This window comes from Microcaecilia unicolor, chromosome 6 (assembly GCF_901765095.1).
Source record: "Microcaecilia unicolor chromosome 6, aMicUni1.1, whole genome shotgun sequence".
In the NCBI taxonomy this organism is placed as follows: domain Eukaryota; kingdom Metazoa; phylum Chordata; class Amphibia; order Gymnophiona; family Siphonopidae; genus Microcaecilia; species Microcaecilia unicolor.
The window spans coordinates 118,323,574-118,340,090 of NC_044036.1; the positions used below are offsets into that span (position 1 = coordinate 118,323,574).

At 46.8% G+C, this 16,517-nt stretch overlaps 1 protein-coding gene across 4 annotated transcripts in view; it reads left to right on the top strand.

The window, feature by feature from the left end:
- Window positions 1-8,504: 8,504 nt before the first annotated feature.
- VAMP4 (vesicle associated membrane protein 4) overlaps window positions 8,505-16,517 on the top strand; it is a 104,331-nt gene continuing 96,318 nt past the window's right edge. Inside the window, exon 1 of one of the 4 annotated variants that reach the window (XM_030206695.1) lies at window positions 8,505-8,587. The gene's annotated coding sequence lies outside the window, so the exon portion shown is untranslated. Of the gene's footprint in view, window positions 8,588-8,745; window positions 8,821-16,517 lie in introns of those variants that run through there. The other 3 variants (XM_030206697.1, XM_030206694.1, XM_030206696.1) reach the window with 3 other exon arrangements.

The following is a 16,517-nucleotide window of genomic DNA, read 5'->3' on the forward strand; positions in this document are numbered from 1 at the left end:
AGGGCAGGGGACAGAGAAGAAATCGCTGGACATGGATGGGAGGGGAGGGGAGAGAAGAAATTGCTGGATATGGATGGAGGAGAGGGCAGGGAGAGAAGAGTTGCTGTACATGGGTGGAGGGGAGGGCAGGGGAGAGAGGAGAGTTGCTGTACATGGATGGAGAGGAGGTCAGGAGAAATGCTGGACATGTATGGAGGAAAGGGAAGACAGGAAGGAGATGCACATGGATGAGGGAAGGAGATGTACATGGATGGAGGGCAGGGGAGAAAGGAGAAATGCTGGACTGGACATGGAGTGGAGGAAAGACAGGAAGTAGATGCACATGGAGGGAAGAGGAGAAATGCTGGACATAGATGGAGGAGAGGGAAGAGAGAGGAAGGAGATGCATATGGATGGAGGGGAGGGAAGAAAGAGGAGAAAGATGCATACTGACTGAGATGAGGGAAAGGGAAAAGAGGAGAAAAACTACACATGGAAGGAGAAAATAGATGCTGGATGGAAAGGGGGAAGAGAGGGGGCAGGTACTGGATGGAAAGGGGAGAGATAGGGGGTAGATGCTGGATGGATGGGGGGAGAGTTAAGATCGAGGAAAGAAGAAACAAGAGACTGAGATCAACACAATTAGAAACAGTAAATGGCCAGACAACAAAGGTATGAAAAAATGAACTCCCCTGAAGCCGTCGCGTACCTCTGCTGACAGATCTGAAGTGCTGTTCTGGGCTGCGTGGCGTTCCTTGTTGAATGAGCATCTGTTGAAGTTTCTGTGCATGTGTCTGATGTCAGACGCACGCAAAGAGACTTCAACAGATGCTCATTCATCAAGCCACGCCCCGCAGCCCAGGACAGAACTTCGGATCCGTCAGCAGAGGGGAGGTATTTTGGAGGAAAGGGTGGTGTCCAGAGTGCCGTGGTAGGGGGGAGCAGGTGTCATTAACATGGAGGGGGTGGTGTTTAAATCTGAGGGAGGGGGGAGTCTGCAACTTGGTGGGAGGGGTGTGATGGGCCTTCAACTGGGAGGGAGTGACATGTGGGGGCGGGTGTGTGAATGTGCTTTGGGTGGTGGGAGGGGGGTGTTTGATGTTGGGGGGGGTTGATGCGGCGAGCAGGGTTATTTACGCGGAGGGGGTGTTTTAAACTGAGGGAGGGGGGAGTCTGCAACTCGGTGGGAGGTTACTGATGGGCCTTGAACTGGGAGGGAGGGAGTGACATGTGTGTGTGGGGGGGGACGTGTGTGTGGATGTGCTTCGGGTGGTGGGAGGGGGTGTTTGATGTTGGGGGGTGGGTGGGTGATGTGATTCGTTGAGTGTCATTGCTCCGCCCTCGACATCATCACGTTTGACGCGTGGGCGGGGCAGACACTCATGGTCGAAAATTTATCTCAGCCACTTCACTTTAGAATGTTGGGAAAGTGAGGCTTCATTAGAATGTTGGAGGTGCGTTTTATATATAGAGAAGATTAGGATTTATTTACCACCTTTTTTAAGGAATTCACTCAAGGCGGTGTACAGCATAGGAGCCAACTTTTCAAAAAGATTAGGGGTGCTGAATTTTTTTTTTTGTTACAGGTGGTGCATTCCCTCTCCTCCCTGGTACCTTAACATCCTGCCTGCTCAGTCTTCACCTGGGCAGTGGCAGCACCACTCAAAGGCTGCCTACAACCTGCACCAGGACTTCTTCCATGAACAGTCCTGCCCCTCAGTTCCCCTGTACTGTGCAAATATAAGGAGATGCAAATTTCAAAAACTGACTTACAGTGGTGGAAATAAGTATTTGATCCCTTGCTGATTTTGTAAGTTTGCCCACTGACAAAGACATGAGCAGCCCATAATTGAAGGGTAGGTTATTGGTAACAGTGAGAGATAGCACATCACAAATTAAATCCGGAAAATCACATTGTGGAAAGTATATGAATTTATTTGCATTCTGCAGAGGGAAATAAGTATTTGATCCCCCACCAACCAGTAAGAGATCTGGCCCCTACAAACCAGGTAGATGCTCCAAATCAACTCGTTACCTGCATGACAGACAGCTGTCGGCAATGGTCACCTGTATGAAAGACACCTGTCCACAGACTCAGTGAATCAGTCAGACTCTAACCTCTACAAAATGGCCAAGAGCAAGGAGCTGTCTAAGGATGTCAGGGACAAGATCATACACCTGCACAAGGCTGGAATGGGCTACAAAACCATCAGTAAGACGCTGGGCGAGAAGGAGACAACTGTTGGTGCCATAGTAAGAAAATGGAAGAAGTACAAAATGACTGTCAATCGACAAAGATCTGGGGCTCCACGCAAAATCTCACCTCGTGGGGTATCCTTGATCATGAGGAAGGTTAGAAATCAGCCTACAACTACAAAGGGGGAACTTGTCAATGATCTCAAGGCAGCTGGGACCACTGTCACCACGAAAACCATTGGTAACACATTACGACATAACGGATTGCAATCCTGCAGTGCCCGCAAGGTCCCCCTGCTCCGGAAGGCACATGTGACGGCCCGTCTGAAGTTTGCCAGTGAACACCTGGATGATGCCGAGAGTGATTGGGAGAAGGTGCTGTGGTCAGATGAGACAAAAATTGAGCTCTTTGGCATGAACTCAACTCGCCGTGTTTGGAGGAAGAGAAATGCTGCCTATGACCCAAAGAACACCGTCCCCACTGTCAAGCATGGAGGTGGAAATGTTATGTTTTGGGGGTGTTTCTCTGCTAAGGGCACAGGACTACTTCACCGCATCAATGGGAGAATGGATGGGGCCATGTATCGTACAATTCTGAGTGACAACCTCCTTCCCTCCGCCAGGGCCTTAAAAATGGGTCGTGGCTGGGTCTTCCAGCACGACAATGACCCAAACATACAGCCAAGGCAACAAAGGAGTGGCTCAGGAAGAAGCACATTAGGGTCATGGAGTGGCCTAGCCAGTCACCAGACCTTAATCCCATTGAAAACTTATGGAGGGAGCTGAAGCTGCGAGTTGCCAAGCAACAGCCCAGAACTCTTAATGATTTAGAGATGATCTGCAAAGAGGAGTGGACCAAAATTCCTCCTGACATGTGTGCAAACCTCATCATCAACTACAGAAGACGTCTGACCGCTGTGCTTGCCAACAAGGGTTTTGCCACCAAGTATTAGGTCTTGTTTGCCAGAGGGATTAAATACTTATTTCCCTCTGCAGAATGCAAATAAATTCATATACTTTCCACAATGTGATTTTCCGGATTTAATTTGTGATGTGCTATCTCTCACTGTTACTAATAACCTACCCTTCAATTATGGGCTGCTCATGTCTTTGTCAGTGGGCAAACTTACAAAATCAGCAAGGGATCAAATACTTATTTCCACCACTGTATTTCAATCACTATACTTTAGGTTTTACAAATACAAATAAAACAAAAATGGAAATATGATAATATCATTTTATTGGACTAAACACATTTTTAAATGAGCTTTCAGAGGCCAAAACCTCTTTCCTCAGGTCTTGACATTATACTGCTGTTACGGTATTCTGTTCTGACATGGGAAAGGAGGGTTTGGTCTCCAAACATTAGTCAAAAATGTATTAAAATTAGTCCAATAAAGATATTACCTTATTTCCATTTTCTATATTTAATAACACAACTACCACACTACTTTATACTAAACTAAAAATAAAGTTCATTTTTTCATACCTTTGTTGTCTGGCCATTTACTGTTTCTAATTGTGTTGATCTCAGTCTCTTGTTTCTTCTTTCCTCGATCTTAACTCTCCCCCCTATCCATCCAGCATCTACCCCCTATCTCTCCCCTTTCCATCCAGTACCTGCCCCCTCTCTTCCCCCTTTCCATCCAGCATCTATTTTCTCCTTCCATGTGTAGTTTTTCTCCTCTTTTCCCTTTCCCTCATCTCAGTCAGTATGCATCTTTCTCCTCTTTCTTCCCTCCCCTCCATCCATATGCATCTCCTTCCTCTCTCTTCCCTCTCCTCCATCCATGTCCAGCATTTCTCCTCTTCCCTCCATGTGCATCTACTTCCTGTCTTTCCTCCACTCCATGTCCAGTCCAGCATTTCTCCTTTCTCCCCTGCCCTCCATCCATGTACATCTCCTTCCCTCATCCATGTGCATCTCCTTCCTGTCTTCCCTTTCCTCCATACATGTCCAGCATTTCTCCTGACCTCCTCTCCATCCATGTACAGCAACTCTCCTCTCTCCCCTGCCCTCCCCTCCACCCATGTACAGCAACTCTTCTCTCCCTGCCCTCTCCTCCATCCATATCCAGCAATTTCTTCTCTCCCCTCCCCTCCCCTCCCATCCATGTCCAGCGATTTCTTCTCTGTCCCCTGCCCTCCCCTCCATTGATCCATGTCTAACAAGTCTCCTCTCTCCCCTGCCCTCTCCTCCATTCATATCCAGCAATTCTCCTCTCTCCCCTACCCTCCCCTCCATCCATGTCCAGCGAATTCCCATCTCTCCCCTGCCCTCTCCTCCGTCCATATCCAGCAATTATCCTCTCTCCCCTGCCCCTCCCTCCCTCCCTGTCCAACAAGTCTCATCTCTCCCTTGCCCTCTCTTCCATGTCCAGCAAGTCTCCTCTCTCCCCTGCTCTCTCCTCCATCCATATCCAGCAATTCTCCACTCTCCCCTGCCCCTCCCTGTCCAACAAGTCTAATCTCTCCCCTGCCCTCTCCTCCATGTCCAACAAGTCTCATCTCTCCCCTGCCCTCTCTTCCATGTCCAGCGATTTCCCCTAACCTCCCCGTCCAGCAATTTCTCCTCCCTCCCCTTCATATCCAGCAATTCTCCTCTCTCCCATGCCCCTCCCTCCATCCATGTCCAACAAGTCTCATCTCTCCCCCTACCCTCTCTTCCATGTCCAACAAGTCTCATCTCTCCCCTGCCCCTGTTCCATGTCCAGTGATTTCCCCTCCCCTCCCAGTGATTTCTCCTCCGTCCCATCCCCATCCAGTGATTTCTCCTCTCTCCCCTCCATGTCCCGTAACTTGCCCCAAACAACGCCACCTGCCCCTTTTCAGCCCCCCCCCCCAAATTCCAACCCCAGCCTGACCTCTTCTCCCACAACAGTCCTCCGTCCTCGCCTTCCTGCCACCCAGAATTTAAAACTAATTTTACCTCAGGTCGCAGCGACAATGAAAGGTGAGCACTGCAGGCTCGCTTTCAGCCTTCCTTTCCTTATTCTCTCTCTGCTCTGGTCCCGCCCTCATTTCCTGTTTCTGTGAGGGCGGGACCAGAGCTGAGAGAGAAGAAGGAAGGGAAGGCTGAAAGTGAGCCTGCAGTGCTCGCCTTTCACTGCCGCTGTGCCCTGAGGTAAAATTAGTTTTAAATTCTGGGCGGCAGGAATGCGAGGACGGAGGAGGAAGAAGAGAGCAGGTCGGGCTGGGGTTGAAACCGGAACTTTGTTCCGACGGCAATATTGGGGGTGCTCGAGCACTCACAGCACCCACGGAGTCGGCGCCTATGGTGTACAGTAAGAGTAGGTCAAACATGAGCAATAGCCAATTACAGCAGTAAAAATAGTTAAAGAATACAAAGTATGGTATGGTATACTACTTACATTGTTAACACAATACGTAGTAGAGCATTATAATTGATAGGGAAGGGTAAATCAAAGATGTAACATATAGATAGGTAAGACAGTAGGAAGAGTTAGAAAGTAGGGTGACTGATTTAAAGAAAGTTGCACATGAGGTTGGAGAGATGGTTAAATATTAGCTAGGGTAGGAGTGGATAAAAATGCTGCTGCAGTATGTGTAGTCCGAGTCACTCCTTATGTGTGTTTGAGTGAGACTAACACGTTAGTTACTTCTTCCATTAAAGGCCTGGTTGAAGAGCCAAGCTTTCACCTGCTTCCTGAAGTAGAGATAGTTTTGTGTTAAGCGGAACCTTTCAGGCAGTGCATTCCAGAGTGTGGGGGCTACTCCGGAGAAGGCTCACTTGTGGGTATCACAGTGTGTAATGTCTTTTGGAGAGGGTGTGGTTAGTGAAAGTCCTTGGGAGGACCTTAGTGTCCTTGGCGGTGTGTGGAGGATCATCTTATTTTTCAGGTACTCGGGGCCATTTCCTTTCAGGGTCTTGAAGATCAGACATAGAATTTAAAATGTCACCCTGTATTGTATTGGTAGCCAATGAAGTTTTAGCAAAAATGGTGTGATGTGGTCACGTCGCTTGCAACCTTCTATGAGTCTTGCTGCTGCATTCTGAATCAACTGGAGCTGGTGCAGGCCCTTTGTAGTTAGACCATTGTATATAGTGCATTACAGAAATCCAGTCTTGATGTTATCATGGCATGCATTAGAACTAATTTAGAAGCACGGCTTTTTTTGTGCCGGTACGCAACGGTACGGCGTACCGGCACCTTTTTTCCCGGCGAGTCCTAACCCTTTCTCTCACTCCCCTACTATCCAACGATTCTCCGTCCTCTATCCCCTGCCCTTCCTTTTTATCGATGTCCAGTGATTCCCCTCTCTCCCCTTCTATCGATTCTTTCCCCAGCCCGTCCTTCTTCTCCACTGCCTGCCTGCTATGAAGCAATAAAGAAAGACTGCAAGCAGCGATTGAGAGAGGCTGGCAGCATCAGAGCGTCCCTCTGCAAGTCCCGCCTATGCGGAACCAGGAAGAAGTTGAAAGAAAGTAGGCGGGACTCGCAAAGGGAAGCTCCGACACTGCCAGCCTCTCTCAATCACTGCCTGCAGTCTTTATTGCTTCATAGCAGGCAGGCAGTGGAGAAGAAGGACCGGCTGGGGAAAGAATCGATACAAGGAGAGGGCAGGGGAGGGAGGAGAATCGCTGGACATCGATGTAAGGGGAGGGCAGGGGGGAGAGGGGAGAAGCGCTGGACATGGATGGGAGGGCAGGGGAGAGAGAGAATCGCTGGACATGGATGTGAGGGGAGGGCAGGTGAGAGAGAATCCCTGAACATGGATGGCAGGGGAGAGAGGAGAATCGCTGGACATGGATAGGAGGGGAGGGCAGGGGAGAGAGGAGAATTGCTGGACATGGATGTGAGGTAAGGGCAGGGAAGAGAGACTCGCTGGACATGGATGGGAGGAGAATCGCTGGACATGGATGGCAGGGGAGGGCAGGGGAGACAGGAGAATCGCTGGACATGGATGGCAGGGAAGAGAGGAGACTTACTGGACATGAATAAGAAGGGAGGCCAGGGAAGAGAAATTCACTGGACATGGATGGAAGGGGAGGGCAGGGAAGAGGAGAGGAGAATCGCTGGACATGGATGGCAGGAGAGGACGGGACAGAGGAAAATCGCTGGACATGGGAGGGGAGGGCAGGGGAGAGAGGAGACATGCTGGACATGGATGGAGGGGAGGGAAGACAGGAAGGAGATGCACATGGGTGGGAGGGCATGGCAGAGAGGAGAAATACTGGAAATGGATGGAGAGGAGAGCAGGAGATAGAGGAGAATTGCTGGACATGGATGGATGGAGGGGTTTGGGGGGAGAGAGGAGAAATGCTGGACTTGGATGGAGGAGAGGGGAGAGAGAATTATTGCTTTACATGAATACAAGGGAGGGAAGAGAGGAGAAATACTGGACATGGACGGAGGAGAGGAAAGAAAAAAGAAGAAGATGCACATGGATGGAGATGAGGGAAAGGGAAGAGAGGAGATAAACTGCACATGGATGGAGATGAGGGAAAGGAAAGAGCGGAGAAAGACTGCACATGGATGGAGAAAATAGGCAAATTCTGGATCCACATTATACCTCCTCCAGTCAGTTCCACAGAGGAGGACACAGCTTTTACTTAGGGCAAGAAATGAAGAAGAAAGCAGGAAAGTAAAGAAATAAATGGAAAGGAAGTCCTGGAAACGGAGTTAAGAGAACAGATAGAGAGCAGCAGAATCAGAAACTGGGACCAATATGGATAGAAAAATAAAGTCACCAGACAACAAAGGTAGAAAAAAATCATTTTATTTTCATTTTAGTGTTTGGAATATGTCCAATTTGAGAATTTACATCGGCTGTCTTATTTTGCACTGGGTATACTGGAGCTGTAGCAGCTTAAAGAAATGATTTATAATGAAAAAAAAATCACATTTTTTCTCCTATACTAGTATATGATTTTCAATGATGTCTGTTTATATGCGCCATGGCTGGTATGTGGCTAATGTGGGTGTGGCTATCATAGGGGTGGAGCCATATGTGGTGACCCTGCCCAGCACCTTTTTTCTACAAAAAAAGCACTGTTTAGACCTAATTACTATTCTAACCAATGAAACCAGTACTTCCTCTGTATAAATTCGTATGCTGCACAAGGTGGCATGTTTGAAAATATAAGTGCAATCAAATAAAAATGCTATCAAGTTGAGTATCAACAATAAACAACAACAACAACGTGGATAGAGCAGCTCATAGGGTTGCTTACTTTGTTTTGTGTGAACTAGGATGACAGCTGCACAGAAGAGGGGAAAAGGCACCTTAAACTAATTAGCTTCAACTTTTTGACGTCATGCCGTCTCGCCAAATCAATCAAACCTCTTTGATCCGTGTAAGTGAGTGGAGAGTAAGTGCCGCTGCTCTGAATTTTTGGGACGGGAGGAAGAAGAAGTGGTATTTGGACGCCTTGGAAACCCCTGGGTAGGTAGGTGGTAATTGAGAGGCTCGTACACACCCATCCCACGGGAACCCTGCAAATCCCGTGCAGCTCTTTTTTCCCAACATGTCTTTGATCGGCCGCGACAGGCCCCACTGCTTTCCTTTTCTATATCCCGCCCTCCTCCGATGTAACTTCCTGTTTCCGTCGAGGAGAGAGCAGAGCGACTTGTTCAGTAAGGGACGGCGGGGCACCGGAGAAGGAAAGCCGCGGGTTAGCAGGTGGGCAATCTCTGGCATGAGTTTGACAGTGGGTGGGTGTTAGAGGGAGAGAGAGTTGCCGGATCGCGGACAGGGAGGAGAGCGAAACAGGAAGAAAGAGATGGCAGACCGGTCCCCCAATGCGTGTGACTTGGTATCTTTGCAATGTATAAACATACTATATGATTGATGGGGGTTTAGGTTATAGTCTTATGTGACGTGTCTCTTCTAGGTCTTTTGACCCATTTTCTTTATGATGTTTGACAGTACAATGCAGAACGTGACTATTATATTTAGACCGTAGAGGGCCTTCTCTCAACACTGATTAATTAACATTAATGATTATGAAACTTAACGCAGCCCATCTAATGCTGAAACCGTCGGCGTAGTTTGCTTGCTTACATTTTTTTGGTGGGGAAGAAACAAGGGTGAGGAAGTCATGTTGGAGGTAGGGGGAGAGGACCAAACGTGACACAGTGTTTGGGGGCGGGGGTGATCTGCCCTCTTGCCCACGTTAAATCACTTATGCATGAAATCCTGCTTATCTCCTCCCTCACCCACGAACCATGAAATTCCTTCTATCTTCTCTCCCTCCCCCCCATGAAACAGGTAATCGTGACCCCCCTCTCCCCCCGATATAATAACCTTTTACTGTCGTCTACTTGATACTGCTTCTGGCAGAAGGAAAACTAGCGCCCATCTACTAGAGAGAGACCTTTACTTGAATGAAGAAGGTTTAGAGAGTTTTGCAGTTCAGTCTTCCTTGATAGATGAGTGGAAGGCCAGTAGACGTGACACAGTATTCAGAAGGCTACAGTGAAAAGCCAGACAATGTCCATTAGTACAGTCAAACCTGATATGCCCATCATGGGTGCCTTGTTGTTTAATACAGACATGGTAGTGTTGCCATGTTCTGTGTGTCATTAGCTTGGTATAATGGGCATAGAAGTCCAGTTAACCGCTATATTAAAACTAACAGTTTTAGCGTAGCTTAATATAGATAAGAGTTCTCAAAATGATGAATGGAATGATTCTCTTATGTGGAAAAGCTAAAGAGATTAAGGCTCTTCAGCTTGGAGAAGAGAGAGCTGAAGTGAGGTATGATAGAAGTTTATAAAATCCTGAGTAAACAGGTAAATGTGAATTGATTGTTTACTCTCTCAAAAAGTACAAAAACTAGGGGACACACAATGATATTACAAAATAGTACATTTAAAACATATAGAATAAAATTTATGTATTAGGATTTATTAACTGCCTTTATGGAGAGATTCACCCAAGGTGGTGTACAGCAGGTACAGTTTAACATAAAACTTAGTTTAGTAAAATGACCTAATATAAACATAAATACAATAAGAGACGTATTTTCAAAGCACATAGTGTACTGCCCCCAGCAGTTTTATACTAGTCTTCATAGCGATGGTAAAATAAGGAAACCCGCGTGAGTTTGATAAATTCCGTTTGAGATGGGGCCCGTTTTTGGACTCTTTGCCCCCAAGAGCGAAAAGCTCCCTTTTGAACATTTGACTGATAGAACAGCCCAGGACGTTGTCCCAATGATCAATACCTAGAGCTTTGGAAGGGAAGGGGAGGGCAGGGGGGCGGGGATAGACGATAATGTGTGGACCTGGGGGGGGGATCTCGGGGGGCCATCAGAGCCCAGGCCCCTTGAGATCCGCTCTCTTGGTTGCTGCTTAGTGATATAATTGAAGAGGGGGGAGGTGGGGCATAAAATGAAAAACGAATTGATGACAATGACTGTAGAAACAAATGTGGAAAAATTTTCTGTTTCTTGTGATTTGCATTTGAATGTTTCTTATTTAATCGTACTGGTTAATTCTGTTGGTCATCAATAAAAATTATTGAAACATACTAGTCTTCATAGCATAGCTCTAAAATGTGTTTAATGCCTTTAATGCTATTTTCATTCTTTAGTATTTTAGTGCTGCCATGATATGTGAGCAATGCATTGTGCATAATGTAATATGTATTGTTGCCATCCCTGCTTACCTGTATAAGTTTTACTACTAGTGGTCTTTTCTCCTGTGAAGACCTCCTCTTTCAGCTGAGCTTGAGTCCTTTGTCTACCTGCTGTTATTTCCTGATTATCTCTGCTATTTTCCTTCTGATGGGTCAGCATGGGTATGACCTACTCAGTAACCCGGTCTCAGGCTCTGTCTCTTAATGCATAGTTAAGCTTGGGAACTTGGGCTTGACAGACCTTTAGTCTGATCCATTACGGCCTTTCTTATGTTCTTAGTATATATGTTGAATATTAGATTTCCCAGTGCATTGAGCGTTCACAAGATAAGGTGATATCCTTAGAACTGAATTCACAAAAGTGACTTAATAGATGGGTGAGCTGGAGTGTAAATTTTAAGGGGCTTCGACGTTAGCTTCAGAACTTTTAGTACAAGAACAGTACTGGGCAGACTTCTATGGTCTGTGCCCTGAAAATGGCAAGGACAAATCAAACCGGTTATACATATAAAGTATCGCATACAGTGTTAAATGAGTTTATCTTGTTGGGCAGACGGGATGGACCGTACAGGTCTTTATCTGTCGTCATTTACTAGCTTTTCTTTAGTAAGCTACCTGTATACTATGGAGGGTGGGAGGATTATGGGTGAGAATAGACAAAGGAAAATTCAGTATCTGGAACACTGTGAACATAATTATAAAATCCCAGATTGTCAAATCCTAATGACAGAGGAAGTGCTGGACATTGTTGGTGCCAGAGTCATAAGCCAATGAGTCTCATGACTAGTATAGTTATAATCAGTGATATGTAATCTGTTCAGGTCATGGGAAGAGCTACTCTTTATGTAAAAATATACATTTATAAATTAACGCAGCAGAAATATGGGGGCAGGGAAAAGGCACTATGAGTTATCTTGGAGAGCTCAAATGGTGCTTAATTTGTGCTAGTATAATTATTATATAGACCTCTGGCACAGTTGAAAGAGCAAGGAAGAATTTAGTCAAATATCCTAAGAAGGGGAAGGTGTTGAAGGTGAAGAACTTTAAATCTTCCAGGGGTGGATTAGGGCAGTGTTTCCCAAGTCTGTCCTGGCGTACCCTCTTCCCAGTCAGTTTTTCAGGATGTCCACTATGAATACGCACAAAAGAGATTTGCATAGAATAGAGGCAGTGTATGCAAATGAAGTTAATGCGCATCATTGTGGATATCCTGAAAACCTGATTGGCAAGGAGTTATTCCAGGATTGACTCTGCAGAAAGAAAAGTAGAAGGACCTTGTACCTTCTTCAAAGAGCTATTTAGGAAAAATACGTTTCAGGTTATGAGTTCATCGGACAGTGGCTCTGGTGTAATAAAGTGAGCTGAGTGTGTTTTTTAGTTGGATTTTAGCTCTCAGGTTTAGCTTTACTTTTACTTTTGTGTTTAAGTGACTTTTTGGTGCTGAAAATCATATGCACAGAAATAATAAAACAATTCTCCAAGGACAAGCAGGTCTGTTTATTCTCAAAAGTGGGTGATGCCGACCATGTTGCCCAGTCGGGGACTTATGACAAGCATAAGTAGAGCTTTGTGGAGCACGAGACACACTCCACCATGCATGCGCAAGTGCTGTTCCGCATACCACAAGAATGCAGGCACATCAGTTCTTTTTCTACTGTGATGAAGGGAGGGTGTGTGTGGGGTTTTTTTAACATCTCTTTACGTTGCTCAGTCAAAAGAGCTTCTTTTTGTGCCTTCCAGCTGTTTTTTCAGCTCCTCTATTGTGTTCCTGTTTGTGGAACCCCTTTTTGTTTTCTTCCTTTATTTTCTTAGTTTCATTTTCCCTGGTTTTAAGTTTCCTTATTTTTTCCATCGTCACACAGCTGCTTTTAGGCCTTGACTTTTCCAGGTTTTTCCCCTTTATTTTTCTGGTGCCTTGCCCCTTTTTAGGCACCATCGCTTCGTTTGATTTAGCCGCGAAAGTTTTTCCGTCCATGTCTATGAAGGTTTCCAGTGGCTTCAAACGCTGTACCTGGTGCAATCAGCCAAAGACACCCATTCTTGGTGTCTGGCCCGACCATAGCCTGCTTAACTGCGTACTCTAAGAGGACCCAGGTTTCCGGAGAGGCTCAACACAAGAGGATTTTTGGTGCCATGTCTGGTTCCTTGTTGGCGGCGCATCGCATAGGCATCAGGAGTGTCGGTAACCATGGTTGCTGCTAGACCCATAGACAAAAGTGATACATCGAGTGGGTTTCCACCTGGGTTTCCATTTGCCTCAAGGCCTCCTGCTGTGCAGAGCCCCCAGGACCGTCCAATGTCGGACCCCACACTGAGGCGACGTGTGGATTCGACTTTGTCCTTGTTGGCAGCAAGAAGCGTCGATGACAAGCTTCAGGCTAAGGCCAAGAAGCATCTTAACATAGTAACATAGTAACATAGTAGATGACGGCAGAAAAAGACCTGCACGGTCCATCCAGTCTGCCCAACAAGACAACTCACGTTTGCTACTTTTGTGTATACCCTACTTTGATTTGTACCTGTGCTCTTCAGGGCACAGACCGTATAAGTCTGCCCAGCATTAGCCCCGCCTCCCACCACCGGCTCTGGCACAGACCGTATAAGTCTGCCCAGCGCTATCCCTGCCTTCCAACCTCCAGTCCCGCCTTCCACCACTGGCTCTGGCACAGACCGTATAAGTCTGCCCCGCACTATCCCCGCCTCCCAACCTCCAGCCCCGCTTCCCACTACCGGCTCTGCTATCCAATCTCGGTTAAGCTCCTGAGGATCCTTTCCTTCTGAACAGGATTCCTTTATGTTTATCCCACGCATGTTTGAATTCCGTTACCGTTTTCCTCTCCACCACCTCCCGCGGGAGGGCATTCCAAGCATCCACCACTCTCTCCATGAAAAAATACTTCCTGACATTTTTCTTGAGTCTGCCCCCCTTCAATCTCATTTCATGTCCTCTCGTTCTACCGCCTTCGTATCTCCGGAAAAGGTTCGTTTGCGGATTAATACCTTTCAAATATTTGAACGTCTGTATCATATCACCCCTGTTTCTCCTTTCCTCCAGAGTATACATGTTCAGGTCAGCAAGTCTCTCCTCATACGTCTTGTTACGCAAATCCCATACCATTCTCGTAGCTTTTCTTTGCACCGCTTCGATTCTTTTTACATCCTTAGCAAGATACGGCCTCCAAAACTGAACACAATACTCTAGATGGGGCCTCACCAACGACTTATACATTATCACTCTCAATTCATGGTGCCAAGCGTTGGTGCTGGGAGGACTGCTCCCCCTCCATACAGGAGGTGCGGATGTGTCAGTCTCCCAGCAGCCAAGACCCAGCTCCTTTATTGACCCCAGCAGCTCTGCAACTTGCTCCTGAACAGACACCCCAGCCATTCCTGGTGTTGACCCTCAATGAATGCATCCGGGCCTTGCTCCCTGAGCTGCTCGATGGCCTTTTGCAACGGTGTGCATCGCTGTGCTTGCACCTACCCTGTCTTCCATTGTGGCCCTGCTTGGCCTTCAGACTGTGGTGCGGCCTCTGACACTCATGCCGCTTTCGGCCCTGGTGTCAGCTACCACCCAAGCTGGCACTCCCTCGACGTCGGTGGAGGAAGCTTCACTAGAATTGAGGCAGGAGCCGCCTTCTCTACGCCTTCTAGAAGATATGCCGCCTCCATGTTGAGGCAGGTTCAGTCTCTGCACTCCCATCCAGAGGTATTGTCTGACACAGAGGAGGAGCGCTCATGGGATTCAGAGGAGGATCCAAGTTACTTTTCCTCGGATGTGCCTATGAAATTCCCTCTGAACCCTCCCCACCAGTTGAAAGGAGAAAGTCTCCCCCGGAGAGCCTTTCATTACCTTCTTTTGTTAAGGAAATGGTTATAGCCATTCCATTTTCTTTGGAACTAGAGGAAGTGCCCAGGGCCAAGATGCCCAAGGTTCTGGACTACAAGTCTCCTAGAGAGGCTGTGACTGCCCCTCTCCATGAGGTACTCTAGGAAGTCCTTGTTTGGAATTGGGAGTCCCCTGTGTCTGTTCTGGTACTGCCCAATAAGATTGATACCATGTACCAAATCCACAGCATACTTGGATTTGATAAGCCTCAGTTGCCTCATAATTCCATGGTGGTGGAATCCGTCCTCAAAAGATCCAGGAGTTCTAGAGACTATTCCTCGGCACCCTCAGGCAGAGAAGCTAGGACTTTGGTTTCTTTTGGGAGTAAGATGGTCCAGGCTTCAATGCTCGTCTTGCGTTTCCAGTCTTACCAGCTCTTCAAGAGCATCTACTTGCGAGACTCGGCAAGCAAGATGCTAGACTTAGCTGACATGCTCCCACCAGAGCAAGCTGAGTTACTTTGTCAGTTAGCCAAGCAGCAGAAGGAGTGTTGAAAGTTATTGGCCAGGTGCGCTTACGACACTTTTGATGTGGCGTCCAGGATCTCTACCCAAAGTGTAGCAATGCGCAGACTGTCATGGCTGCGTGTTTCTGACGGAACAGTCAGTTCAGCAGAGGTTGGCAGATGCACACACAAGGAGTACTCAGGCTGTATATACTGCAGCAGGACATGTTTATCCACTCCTACCACTTCAAATCAAATCACCTTACTTTCTAATTCTTCTTACTTTCTTACTCATCTATATGTTACAACTTTGCCTTGCTCTTCACTACCAATTATAATGGTCTAGTACATATTGTGTTGCCATTGCAAGTAGTATACCATGCTATGCTTTGTATTGTTCAAATATTTTTACTGCTCTAATTGCCTATTGCTCGCATGTTTGATCTATTCTTACTGTACACCGCCTTGAGTGAATTCCTTCAAAAAGGTGGTAAATAAATCCTAATAAATGTCACACCTATGACATGTCTTCACATGAGATAGCCCAATGGACCCTGGCTTTTCAATGGTATCAAGCCCCTGGAAGTTTGGATGATTTCATCTGAATGTTCCCAGAGCTTGTTTGCTCACTTCACTGGTGGACCATTCGATCCAGTTTGATTCTGGGACTTCCATTCCAAATTTCTCAGCCACAAACGGTGCTGATGAAGGATGCATCCCTCCTGGGCTGGGGAACTCATGTAGATGGGCTGTACACTTAAGGTGCTTGGTCTGCCTGGGAAACGAATCTTCAGATCAACCTTCTGGAGCTCCGGGCAATCTGGAACACTCTAAAGACTTTCAGAGCTCAGCTGTCTCACCAAATTATGCTCATTCAAACAGACAATCAGGTTGCCAGGTATTGCACCAACAATCAGGGGTGTACCGGATCACACCCTCTGTGTCATGAGGTCTACATGCATATCCTCCCATACCTCTTGTAGGGAAGACTTTGTTGAAACTTGAGCAAGACCACGGGACCATGATTCTGATCATGCCGTACTGGCCTCAGTAGATCTGGTTCCCTCTACTTCTGGAGTTGTCCTCCAAGGAACTGTGGAGATTGTAGTGTTTTCCGACCCTCATAACTCAGAATGAGTGTTCTTTTCTACATCCCAATTTTCAGTCTTTTGCTCTCACAGCTTGAATATTGAGAGCATAGAATTTGCTTCCTTGGGTCTTTTGGTGGGTGTCTTCCTGGTCTTGCTGGCTTCCAGGAAAGATTCCACTAAGAGGTGTTATTCTTTCAAATGGAAGAGTTTTGCCATCTGGTGTTGGGGAACACTGGTCCCAGGCCAGAGGGTCTCAAATTTTTAATTTTTGAACAAAGAAGTAAAATGTCAAGCTTAATTACTATTAAAAGAT